Source organism: Macadamia integrifolia, chromosome 14, assembly GCF_013358625.1.
Source record: "Macadamia integrifolia cultivar HAES 741 chromosome 14, SCU_Mint_v3, whole genome shotgun sequence".
In the NCBI taxonomy this organism is placed as follows: Eukaryota; Viridiplantae; Streptophyta; class Magnoliopsida; order Proteales; family Proteaceae; genus Macadamia; species Macadamia integrifolia.
Genome location: NC_056570.1, coordinates 16,511,990 through 16,525,044, shown reverse-complemented (window position 1 = coordinate 16,525,044; position 13,055 = coordinate 16,511,990). Strand labels below are relative to the sequence as shown.

At 36.5% G+C, this 13,055-nt stretch overlaps 1 protein-coding gene and 1 pseudogene across 1 annotated transcript in view; both read left to right on the top strand.

Moving 5' to 3' along the window:
* The window catches only part of LOC122061961 (glycerophosphodiester phosphodiesterase GDPDL3-like), a 44,544-nt gene that overhangs the window by 1,798 nt on the left and 29,691 nt on the right, over positions 1–13,055 (top strand). The gene's annotated exons all lie outside the window — the stretch shown is intronic.
* On the top strand, positions 1,254–12,374 carry LOC122061962 (annotated as a pseudogene).

The following is a 13,055-nucleotide window of genomic DNA, read 5'->3' as shown; positions in this document are numbered from 1 at the left end:
AAAAAAAAAAAAAAAAAATAATAATAATAATAATAATAATGAGGATTGAGTAAGAAGAGTTCATGACTTCAGTAGATCAGTTTGTTTCATGTGAATTTCTAATGTTCTTGAAATACCATTTGTTTCTACACTTCTTGAGGTGGTCCAATGCCTTTTATATATCGAGGAAGCTGGTGTTCAATCAATAATGTTGCTTTGTCCCCTCCCCTCCCCTCCCCTTCCCTCCCCCTTTTTTCTTCTCCTTATGGGGATCAGAAAGTCTGTGATGGTCCCCTTGCCATCGATGCTAATAAATTTCGATTTAGTATGGGGCTTTGAGAACATTACTGTGAATAAAAGAAGATAATTTAATTTTAGGAATTTCTAATGAAAGGAATTTAGGTGGAAATTGAGAGTTGTCGCTTCCTTTCTTTGCTAAGATTCCATATTTTGCCATTTTGGGGGTTGAGTTGCTCACTGACCCAACAAAGTGCTGAATGAGATATTGTACTTTCCCTTCCACTCTCTAATGGAATTCACTGTAATTGAGAGGAAAATAATATTTAGAGGGAGAAAATTGACACTAAATTGCGTGTAGCAATAAAAATAATAATTATATATTGATACACAATAATAATAGGCCATAGCGGTCAGAGTTGAGGTGCCTAGAGTTTTTTAACTAGTGTTTGTGTCAATTACTTAGATCACCCAAATGCTTTGCAAACTAAAAATTGCACCTTCCAAAGGATCACATTACTCCTTATAAACTTCATTGGACAAGAAACATGGTCCATTTTCTGAAGAGAGAAAACTCGTGAATAATTTACCAATATATGGGGCTTCTGTTACTTGGTGGTTGTGGAAAACACTGATTTTGGAGAAGAAAATTTGCTGACTCTGAACAAATGTAGAACTCTTATTTTTGTCTTTGAATTGAAGTGTAATCCTGTAGACCCACGCCCATCTTATACTCCGATTAAGTGGAAGAATGGTGTTTTTGGAGTTCCCTTCTGTCAAAGAGAAGAGTGCAAAAATACTTCTTTATGCACTCTTATTTATGGTTCGGATTAAATCAATGTTTGAAAGAGATTTGTGTTAGAGATTCAGATGAAAGAATGACTAATCATTGGGGAAAATGATAAAAATGACTGTATTTAGGTTTGTGTTACCTTTCTCGCTGGAAAATCTTGCTTACTTTTACGGATGTAAATTAGGGTGCTTGATAAGCTAGCGAATGTCTTTTTGCTTTGTACTTATGAAGATTTTCTTCTACTCACTGCCAGATATGAATGGATTTATTGTTTTCTGCATTTTGGCATATTTGTGTGAGTACTAACTGCTCCTTTGTTTCCTCGGCAGTGACTCAAGGAATTTATTCTCGAAGTAGTAAGTTTGATGGGATGTTCAGTATCCTGACTGTTGAAGATGTAGTATACCTATTCCAACCTCCTGGGTTGTGGTTGAATATTCAAGTAAGTGAATGAATTACAGATGCATTTTTCATTAAATTGATGCCTTTTGGTAATGCAGGGTAGATTGTTCCGGTGGCTACATCATTTACCAATTTTTGTGTCTTCTTCTATTTTATGATATTCTCAAGTACAGTAACATAAATCTCTGTAGTTGAAGGATTCTAAGAAAATTAAAATGACGTAATTGTTACCATATAAAGTGCATTATCTAAAATATGCTTATGATGATTATTGACCTAATTTCATCTCATCATTCTTTTCAGCATGATGCATTCTTCGGGCAATATAATTTGAGCATGCGAAGCTATGTGCTTTCTATATCAAAACGTGTTAATGTTGATTATGTCTCATCACCAGAGGTGGGTTTCCTGAGCAATATTGCTTCACAATTTAAAGGAACAAGGACAAAACTGGTCTTCCGTTTTCTTGGGATGCATGATGTTGATCCATCAACTAACCAGACTTATGGTTCACTTTTAAGCAATCTTACATTTGTCAAGACATTTGCCTCTGGAATACTTGTTCCCAAGACTTATATATGGCCTGTAAATACTGGTCTATTTCTGCAATCTCCAACATCTGTTGTGTCGGATGCTCATAATGAAGGACTGGAAGTATTTGCCTCTGACTTTGCAAATGATGTAGTTTTAAGCTACAACTACAGCTATGACCCTTTAGCTGAGTATCTTTCATTTGTTGACAATGGTAATTTCTCAGTTGATGGTGTGCTGTCAGACTTCCCTATAACTCCGTCAGAGGCCATAGGTAAGCCTTCTCTTTAAGTTATGCTAAGTTATGCTGTATGAATAAAATTCCTCAAAGAGACGATTATCAACAGAAAACTTTGAGAATTTGGGGAGCCCCCACTGCCTCAAAAGGAATAGGACTGCTATTGCATATCATTCCTGGTCAATTAGATGCAGGTCTGCGTGTAATATTTCCATTTCCAAATTACAATTTCCTCAAATGAGCTCCGATTTGATACATCAGACTAAGGTCTGCTCCTACGTATTGCCACTATTACAAATTTATATTGGAGTGAACAACGATACAAGCATGACATAGTAAATGGTTTACTCGTAGCTTACATTTTTCGGCATAATTTACTCAATGTCTTTGGACTTCCATGGAGGTTATACGTGAATTTTTATCTTGTTGGAATTTCCATGTGCATGCTTTTAATTTTTCTAGCAATTGCAGTCTTCTGATTGTTGATAGAAAGTCCATTCAATATGTTGTAAGCTATTGATGAGATATTGTTGTTTAGTGTGAGCCTGCCATTTGCAATCTATCTTCATTTATTCTTTGCAAATGAAAGTTTGAGTTTATTGTGAGCTGAATATCTGTAATTCATAATCTGTGGATGTCACTTTTGAAAGCCTTTGCTTGAGCCAACTTAACTTGATTTGTTGATCTTAACCTATGAATCTGGCTCTACTTATGGATTATGAGTTGGCTCGTAAGTGGTCGTAAGAATCTATAGTGAACTAAGAATACATGAGAGACTGTAATGCTACATATGATCAAGAGTGGAAGAAACCCACTTAGAGATTGTCTTCGAGTAATGAGAATTTGGGGGAGGGGGGGGGCATCATATCCATTTGATGCAAAGAAACAATGAGTGATCCAACTAAAAAATTAATATGGTAAGTAATTAAGTTTAGATGAACTGTACTACCTGATTCAAACTCTGATGTGGGGCATCGATAGTTTAGCAGGAACATGCATAATCAAAAGCGAACAAATGTTACAAGGTACTTATTTCTGCTCTAGTATCTTGCTCAAGAGGTTCAGTACCTTCGTTTAAGGAGATGGAAGGGTGCCAGACACTGGTCTTCTTGTTCTGGAGTACATAAATTACACAGCATGGTGGATAGCAAAAAAAAATGGCAGTCTCATCAAATATTTTGTAGTGAATGGTTGGAATTTTGAAGTAAATGATATGCTTAGTTATTGCACTATCATGAAAATATGGCAGAAACTCACCTGAATCAAATGACCTAGGGCGGCAATTCTTTCGTCCGAGTCACATTAACTCAGATATTATCCATGGTTAGAATTAATAGCCTAATCTTGTTAAAAATATTTGTTACTCCATCTGTAGGTAGAAAGATCTAGCTTCAAAATCTTGGTTGATTTTTAAGGAAGTGGTTTGGGGGTCAAGGATTTAGCTTATAGCTTCCCTGTTCTAAGTGGATTTTTTAGTCCACTTTCAATCTTGACCAAAAAATATTACTTGGGATAAGGCTGAGTTGTTGTTTCAATCTTGACCAACAAAAAAGAAAAAAAAAACAGTATCATTGAGAATTCCTTTCCACTAGATTTTAAAGAATTATAAGATCAACCTTCAAAAGTAGAAAGAATTTAAATTTTCTGGACCTTACACTAATGGTGCTCTGTTGGAATAACTGAATAAAACTAATCTTAGTTTCATATTTCAGAGCAGAATGAAAATAGAAATGTAAAACTAGTCTAATGTTGACGGGTTCAGGTAGATCCCTACCTTTAATTCCCTCCTAGTTTATTAATTTATAGAACGTGTAAATAAGCGGTAAAGGGTGGAGATGAAGCGTGTAGGCCATTTATATACCTCCAACAGATTTTTTTTTTTTCTTCCCCCCTCCAGGATATTGATTTCTTTTTACTCTTACTGCAGATTGCTTTTCCCATATAAGCAAGAATAGTATTGGACAAGGTTTGCCACTCCAGCATACCTTTGAACCCCTTATACAGCTTTTGACCTTTTCATTCCATTTACCATTGATCTCCCAGGATCAATAACAATGCCAACTTAGTTCTTTGCCTTTTTTGTCTTCCAGCATCACCAGTGGTTATTACGCACAATGGAGCTAGTGGAGTCTACCCTGGCTGTACTGATGTTGCTTATCAGCAAGCTGTAGAAGATGGTTCTGATGTTATTGACTGTTCTGTTCAAATGACAAGTGATGGGATCCCCATATGCTTAGGCTCTATTAATCTTATAGAGGGTACAACAGTCACTCAATCACTGTACAACACTCGTTCTGTTATTATTCCTGAGCTTCAAAAAACCGTTGGGATTTTTACGTTCAACCTCACTTGGAAAGAGATTCAAAACCTGAAGCGTGAGTTGCCATGGTTTTATTATTCTCAAGTTATCTTGTGAACTTGAAGTATGATTTTAATTTATTTGATTATGGGAACTTGGCATGCTTAGACTTGTAGACATATTTCATGAAAGATTTAATTCTTAATTAATTCTTAAAAATCTTCAGCAGATGTTGATTTTTTTTTCGGTATTTTGTTTCATCTTTGGACTAATTTGTGTGATAATAGTTTCTTAACAATGAAAATCTTTGTACACATTTAAACCCTTCATCTGTGCTGGACCATCTCATTTGGCCATATGGATGATGTGGCCGATATGGTCTGTCCAATTTATAGGTTATTGTAGATCTATGACATGTTCAGTTATGGAGTCCATGCCTGCCCCTATATGCGAACCATTTTTTCTGAAACATTATGAGATTATTTGATCATGCCACATTAGGAGGGGGTAATGTGGTAAACATCCAAGATATTTTTAGTCTGCCACCTAAACTGCCAGATGTAAGATTAGTTCATCCATCCCAATTACTTCCTGCTTTCTAAATGAATTTCATGGTGACCCTATGTTTTATTTACTCAAAGTGAGATTAAAAACATATGGATTCTTTTTTTTTTTTTTTTTTTTTTGGAGGGGGGTTTGATTTTTAGATAACCACTGCTTTATTGATGAGAATAAGAATCAGATAAAAGGGTCATTGTGCTCAGGCTTGCTTGAAAACACAGTGATTTAGGGGATTTCCTAGACAACTAAGGTCCCTGCAAGAGTGACTTAATCAGGGAAAGACAAACTTAAGGGGGATCTTGGGATTAGATTGGGATTTAGATATGCTCAGCAAAACAAGATTCAACATGCAATAAATAAAGACAAATCAACATGTAGCCAGGAGCAATATCAATCTAAGCGGAAAAACACATAAAAACTTAAGCTTCAAGTGGGGACATGGGAAAGGGAACAAACGTCATGCGAATGTTAGGTTCAGCACAAATCAATCTAGACACCAAACAAGATATGCAAACAATCAATGTCCTCTAGCAGCCAACTAAAATAGAAAATCAGAAAGGGTTTTAGAGATATAACAGTGAAGAAAAGACTTAAAACAGTAGGTAAAATAGGCATAAACGAAGGGGCAGAGGTTGGTTTCAATGATAATGGGCTGCAACATACAACAGGGGATTAATGGAGGAGAGGGGGGTTTAGTTTAATTACTTACCTTGTTGCTGTCCCGGTCTGAGGAGAAAAGAAGACGCCAAAGTCTTCCAAAAAAACAGAGGTGCAGTCCACTTTAATCGATGAAGGAAACCCAGTTTGTTGGTGAAGTGTTCAGCAGTGGCTCAGATGGGGCTTATATGATTCAAATGGTCTTCCACTGTTGTTGTTCAGTGGCTGCAGCAGATGTAACAGCAACCGAGAGGACAGAGACAGTGAAAGAGAGAGACGAGATGAGAGAGAATAGCGAGGAAGAGAGGACATGATAGAGAGAATGAGAGAAAGACGAGATTGAGAGAGAGAGAGAATCGTGAGAGGGGTGGGGAGGTTTGCTTATTGGCTGCTTTCAATAATTTTTCATCCATTCCATCGTGGCTTAGGCCATTACATAAATAATAAACTTAGTCACTAAAATAAAAAGAGCCAATTGGAAAGTAAATAAAGAGTTCCTAAAAACTAACAACTAATAAAGTAGTTTCCTAATTAATTAAGGCCCTCTTTGGTATCATTTTTCTTTTTTATTTTTATCTATTTAACAAAAATCATTAATGAAAACCATTTTTTATTAAAACATAAAAATGGTTTGGTAACTACTTGAGAAAAATGATTTTTTGTGAGAAATAGTTTGGTATCTCTATGTGTAAAATAGTTTTTTATAGAAATGGGTGAAGAGATTCCCTTCACCCATCTTTCTTATAACTCTCTTTCCCCACTTTGGATTGAAGAAGATAGGGCAAGGGGCTTGGATTTCTAATTACAAAGAAAATGACTACTTTACCTCTTCATATTGAGCCTTTAAGCACATGCTCATTAAAGTCCAGCGCAAAAATAACTAAAAATCATTTTTGGCTAAAACACATAAATGACTCGATCTCTTTTTGGTTTTTGTGTTGTACCAATTTTTTTTAAATAGAAATAAGCTCCATAAATGATACCAAATGCAGCAAAAACCATTTTTGTGAACAATAATCAAGAAGAAAAATGATACCAAAGAGGGCCTAAAAGACTAACAAGGAAAAGAATATTCTAAAAATAAACTACTAAACTAACAACTAATGGGGCCCACAAGATTTGGTGAAATCTGGAAAGAGAGGGAGTCGATCCAGCATTGGAAAGGCTGGATCGAGCCTCCTTTTCTTCCTCCTTTTTCTTCTTCTTCTTTCTTCTTCTTCTTTCTTCTTCTTCTTGCGTTTGTACACCTTGATGTCTCCATCACACAGATTCAATTTTGAGGGTTACCACCTTGGGCAAAAGATATTGAAAGTTAGACCGACTCCAGTCCTCCCCTCCCAAACCCTGCAAAGTGGTACTTGTACTGGGTTATGGTATGGCCTTTTAATTAAGAAACAGATGAAAAGTAATGTCCTAAAAAGGTTGATTTAGTGATCAATGACTAGCCACCCCAAAAAACAATTGAAGCCAACTTCTTGGGTCACTGAAAGTAACAAATGTGAGTTTATCATGCATCTCATAGGTGCACAGACCTCTGTGGCTCTTCATTAGAATCCTTCATGCACCTAATGACATTTGTAGAACCTCCATACACCACCTCATGCTCATGTCCCAAGGTGCTCTAGAACTTCAATTCCATCTTCAAAGCCATCAATTCAGCTTGAGTGGACTCTAGTAAAACATGTGCAATTCCTTGAGGAAAATTTCAACCCTCACGCACCTTGCAGATTTTGACATCTGAACTTGTGTCCATGTAAAATAGATGTCAATTATCCCATTAATCAATCATGTAGAAAATAGCATTAACTTTTCTTCATGATAAATTTAACTATATCTCTAGCCTACAAAAGGAGGGCATTTTTGAAAATGAACTTCAACTAGCTATGGCAAATTTCCTTCTTGCATCTAATGGATTTTAGCCTGTCAAATCTGATACAATTCGTTAAGGTTGTGTACATTATGACCCTCCCCAGACCCCGCAGTGGTGTGAACCTCATGCACTGGTACACCCTTCTTAAAATCTGATAGAATTTGACATGTCTATCTTTAACACAGGAAAAAAGGAATGTCAATACTAATCTTGTGAAAAGGGGGCCTTGGAACTCTTGTTAAAGAATACATATATGGTAACTCTATTCCGATATGGTTGGTGATCATCTTTGACCAATTCAGTCCACATTATTTTAGTTGATGTGGCTATGAATATATTACGAGTAGAATAGGGTTTTTCAGATGAATAGCTCTGGAGTTTGGCTAAAATAGGGCTTTTTCATGTGAATAGCATCATAATTGAGCTAATTGTCCCCAAGGGGAATCAGCTAAGGGGCCAGGACAGCACAAACAGTGGAATTACTGTTCCAGGCTTTAACTTTGCTTTTGAGTAGCCCTTTTTGTTGGGAAACATGTCCACACTCCTTGCTATGTTTTGGTGTTAACAAACAAACATACGTCTTTAACTTGGTTTGATAAAATGTGATTAGCTTGAAGAAAGTGTAATTAGTTTGAAGAAACACTTATAAGGTCAAATCAAGACATCAAGGTTTGAACTCATGCAGACATGACCTTGAAGCTTAAAGACATTCAAGACCCAAGATAATAAAGACATTCAAGACCGAAGATGAAGACATGAAGACCCATAATGATGAAGATATCAAGACCCAAGATGAAGACCATAGGATAGAGAATATATTTTGTAATTTGTACACACATTGCATATGCACGCTCCTCATGCATCATACTAGAATGACCTTAGGTGGTAGAGTGCAATATGCTCTAGTAAAACTGTGAAAACAGATTAACCGGACTCAAGGGCATTTTGGGCAATCTTAAAGTCGGTATCAGGAGATGAAACCTTCATAGAAGTTGTAGGAAATTGAGTCACGATTCCAACGCAACTGATCTCAGGTCAATCCGAGGTCGGACCAAAAAGTTATGGTCAAAACACTGACGAATGGTCAATATGATAGCATTTGGTCAAAACAGTCTGTCATGTTGGCGGTCGACCGGCTGGAAGCCCCTGTCGATCGGAACTGTCCGAGACCATAACCGGTCAACCGGTAGAAAGTCCCGGTCGACCGGTGCCTCCCTGGAAAAGCTCCAACAGCTAGTTTTTTACCTCAACGGCTCTTTCCAGTCAACCGGCTATTGATGGCGGTCGACCGGTGGTCCCAGAATACGACCGTTAGAGCCTGATTTCCTACCTAAAATGCTTCACTAAGCTCACCTATAAATATCCAAACCACTCTTAATTAAAAATGAATTAAGAAAAAGCATTAAGAGCATTATTATAAGCATTCAAGAGTCATTAAGATTATTCTATCCAACTTGAGTTGTTCGATTACTTTAATCCCAACAAAAGGCTCAAGTCTCAATCAAGTCCTCCACTCTCTCCTGTGCAAGTCAAAGCCATAAGAGAGGACTTTACAAAAGGTGCATCATTCATCTCTCATTCTTATCATTTGCATCACACTTGAGGTATTTCTCTTATTCCACTACTTCTTATTTATTTCTGTTTTTACAATTCTAGACTGTACTTAGGATTGTAAGGATTCTCTTATCCTAAAAAGGGGAAGGTGTCTCTCTACCTCCAAAAGAGATTGTAAAGGCGCCTCTCTGCCTGTAAAAGAGATTTGTAAGGATACTCTTATCTGTGAAAAATATTGTAAAGGTTTTCTTCCCTACCTATCGTACTGAGTGGGAGAACTAGTGGAATACCTTACAAGAGGATTCTTGTAGGGAGTGGACTAGATTCGGATTGAGTCGAACCACTATAAATCTTGTGTTGTGTGATTGTGCCTATTTTATTTATTCAGCATCGTTTTTAACTTGCAATCACACTTGGGACCTATACATTGAAAATAGTTAATTTCCACTAGTATAACCTATTCACCCCTCCTCTAGGTTATTTCACTTTTATTTCTTGATATTCTTACGTCTTTGTTTTCCTTCTTCTTTCCCTTCGGTTTAGTTTGTTTGGGCAATATTTTCTGTTATTTATAATATAAGTGAGCTTTTGTTCCTTCAAAAATAAATGTTTTGTTAGATTTTCTATAACTTGAACAATATTGATTTTTAATATTTCATAATGGTTTTTTTAATAAGTATATTCAATTACACCTTGTTGATCTCTAAATTTCCCTTTTCTTGTAGCTGCCATATCGAATCCATTCAACAATTACCTGGTTGTACCGGCATCCAGCACATAAAAATTCTGGAAATCTTGTCTCATTGGATTATTTCTTAAGCTTTGCAAAAACCAAGCCTCTTTCTGGGGTCTTAATAAGTGTGGAGGTCAGTGTGTTACAGTTTCTTTCTGCCTTTCCTGCTTATAAAAATAGATAATTGCATGAATAACTCCTAAATCCATGAAATCATTGGGCCCAATTAAGAACCATACTGGAACTATCACTTTCTTTTATAATTAGGGAAAAACAATAAGTAGGCCAAGAAAAATTTTCAGTTGAAATGTTTTAATGACCTGATATTTCAATTTGTTCCTCGAAGAATCTTTTGGTGGGTTAATGTGACTTTCCAAGTGTTTGGGTTGTTCAGAAAGAACAGATAACTTGAAATTTGCACCTTTCGGGTACTATCTCTTTTCTCTGATATTCTCAGATAGCCTTCTTACAGAGTCCAGAGTTGGTAGAATTTTGTGATTGTTATTGATGAAACTCAGGAAAGGGTTGACTCCAGTGCCACTTCTCTTGCACTTTCTTATCCCATATTTACTTCACTTCCCTACACTTCCACCTTCCACTTTCTAGAGCTGTCTTGGTAGCGAAGCACAGCCATAAGAAATTATTTATTGTAGGCTAAGTCTTCTTACTTGCAATCCAATAGGAACCATTCCTTTTGATAGAACCACCTCAAATGTTTCAGCTACCACAAAAAAGAGGGAGGCAGGGCTCGGGGAAGAAGTCGTCTTCATTTCAGGGTGGTCAATGCTACCCAGTTTCCAGCCAAGTGTTGCCCATTTACCTTAGATTACTGCTCAAAGCTTTACTGATTAAAATGCTCATTTTGTAAAAATGGACATTCCAATTGTTATTCCTCTCAAGTTAGTATTATTCATCTTCACTAGTTTGCATGCTGAAGCATCTGTGTTGCATGGAATTGATGACCACAGGCACAGGTAAAGGAGGTGGTTTTATTGAGTCGGTGCCTGTCATAAATCTTTGGTCATACCAATTCAAATTTGAATCTTGACTTAAGCTCATGCTAGATGCAGTAGAATGATGGGACTCTGTTTTTTCAGCTGACCCCATACTCTTTCCCATGGTGCTTAGTCAGTTTCAGATTCATTAAAGTGCGAGAAGTTGGGTATATCCTTATTACATTGCCTTATACTTAACACACATTCAAAATGGTCCAGAAACCAATATTCAATGGGTCTCCCCTGGTAGTTGCCACTTGACTAAAATCTCATACAACCTATTTGTTTTGGATGTTAAGAAGGGGAAAACCACAATAAAATAATAAAAAATTGGGGAATCATCTTTGGGTTGATGAATTTTCAATTCAGTTTTCATTTTTGAGAGGACCTAGACTCTTAAATGCATGCACCATCCCTCCCATGGTGTAGGGGTTACCTCCCACGTCTCATTTGCTTCAGATGTGATAAAACTATTGTTTGCTTTCATTTGTGCAGAATGCAGCCTACCTTGCAGAGCATCATGGTTTAAGGGTAATTGATTCGGTTATTGATTCCTTAAACAAGTCTGGTTACAATAACCAGACACTCCAGAAAGTAATGGTCCAGTCCACTGACAGCTCTGTTCTGAAGGAGTTTAAGGAGAAAACCAGTTATGAACTTACATATCAGGTTAATGAGACTATCCATGATGCCCTTAGCTCATCCATCAAGGACATCAAGGGATTTGCCCATTCTGTGTCGATCACCAAGCAGACCATCTTTCCAGAAAATAGGGCCTTCATCACTGGTATTACTGATGTGGTGGAGAAGTTTCATTCATATAACTTATCTGTCTATGTACATTTGTTTAATAATGAGTTTGTATCTCAAGCATGGGATTTCCTATCTGACCCAACAGTCGAGATAAATACATTTGTAAGCTCAGCTAATATTGATGGAATCATCACTGCCTTCCCAGGGACAGCCATATCATACAGAAGTAAGTATGCATCTTAGAAATGCCTTCAATTCATAGTAGAGTTTTTCAAATTTTCATCAATAAAATGAAAGCTTGACCTTGTTCTACAGCCAGTCTCACTCACAAGCATTTACTGATATTTGAGTTTAAAGCAAAAAAGCATGTTTTGTTCATTGTATGCCCAAACTGTTTGTCTAGAGATTAGTTCAATTTGCAAATGATGCTTCAGTTATTGATTTTTTTTTTTTTTTTCCTGCAGAGAACAAATGTTTAAACATGGGCAACAACACACCAAATTACATGCTCCCTGTTCAGCCTATACTTAGTAAGTTCGGGTTTGAGGAACAAAGGGGTATCAATATGAATACCACATCAATTGGCATATTTCAGTAACACTTGTAGAAATTTTTGTAAAAAAACATGTATGCTAATAATACAGTTTGTATTTAATGCTTATGTTACACAGTTATATTTAAATTTTTGAGAGTGAAAATACAGACATGTATACAATATATGTAACACACGTTTAGTTGGAATTTCAAGCCAAAAATGGCTTAAAAGTGCTTACTTGTGATACTTGGAACCAATCTTTAAGGTAAAACAATGCTTGCATCTGGGTTTGAAAAATCGGATTGAAATCTACAGAGGTTGATCCGGATCAGATCGATCCTGGAGCCAGGGTTTCAAAAACAGGAACCAAATCACTATACGATACTTGTCATTCTTCACTACTCTTATGGTCATTTACGGTCTGTCCCTGGCTCTTTTAGCTCCATTAATCGGAATCAGATTATTCCTTACTGGGGCATTACTTAGGCCTCCGTTGAACATGTCCATACCACCTCATAACTTCCACCCATTATAGATAAAGTTGAAACTACTCTCCTCTTTGACCATCCAATGGATGAAGGAAAACTTGGTCCGATCTTGAATTTTCATTTATCAAGAAAAGAAAAAAGCATCGGCTATTAAAGATCAATGCAAAACCAAACCAATCACTTTATTTTTATAAATATCATTCCACTTCCCTTTACTTGCAAACCAAACAGAGCCAAAGATAGTCATCTAGCCATGCAATGAAATCCATGGATTGGCTTATTCGGATTGGGTTCAAATACAGACATAGTGATTCTCTTTTTCACCTTATATATTATTATAATGAGGAGATGTTAATTATAGTCCTCCATAATTTTTTTCCTTCTCTTTGATAAGAATTATGAATCTTACCATACAAGCACATATTTTAAA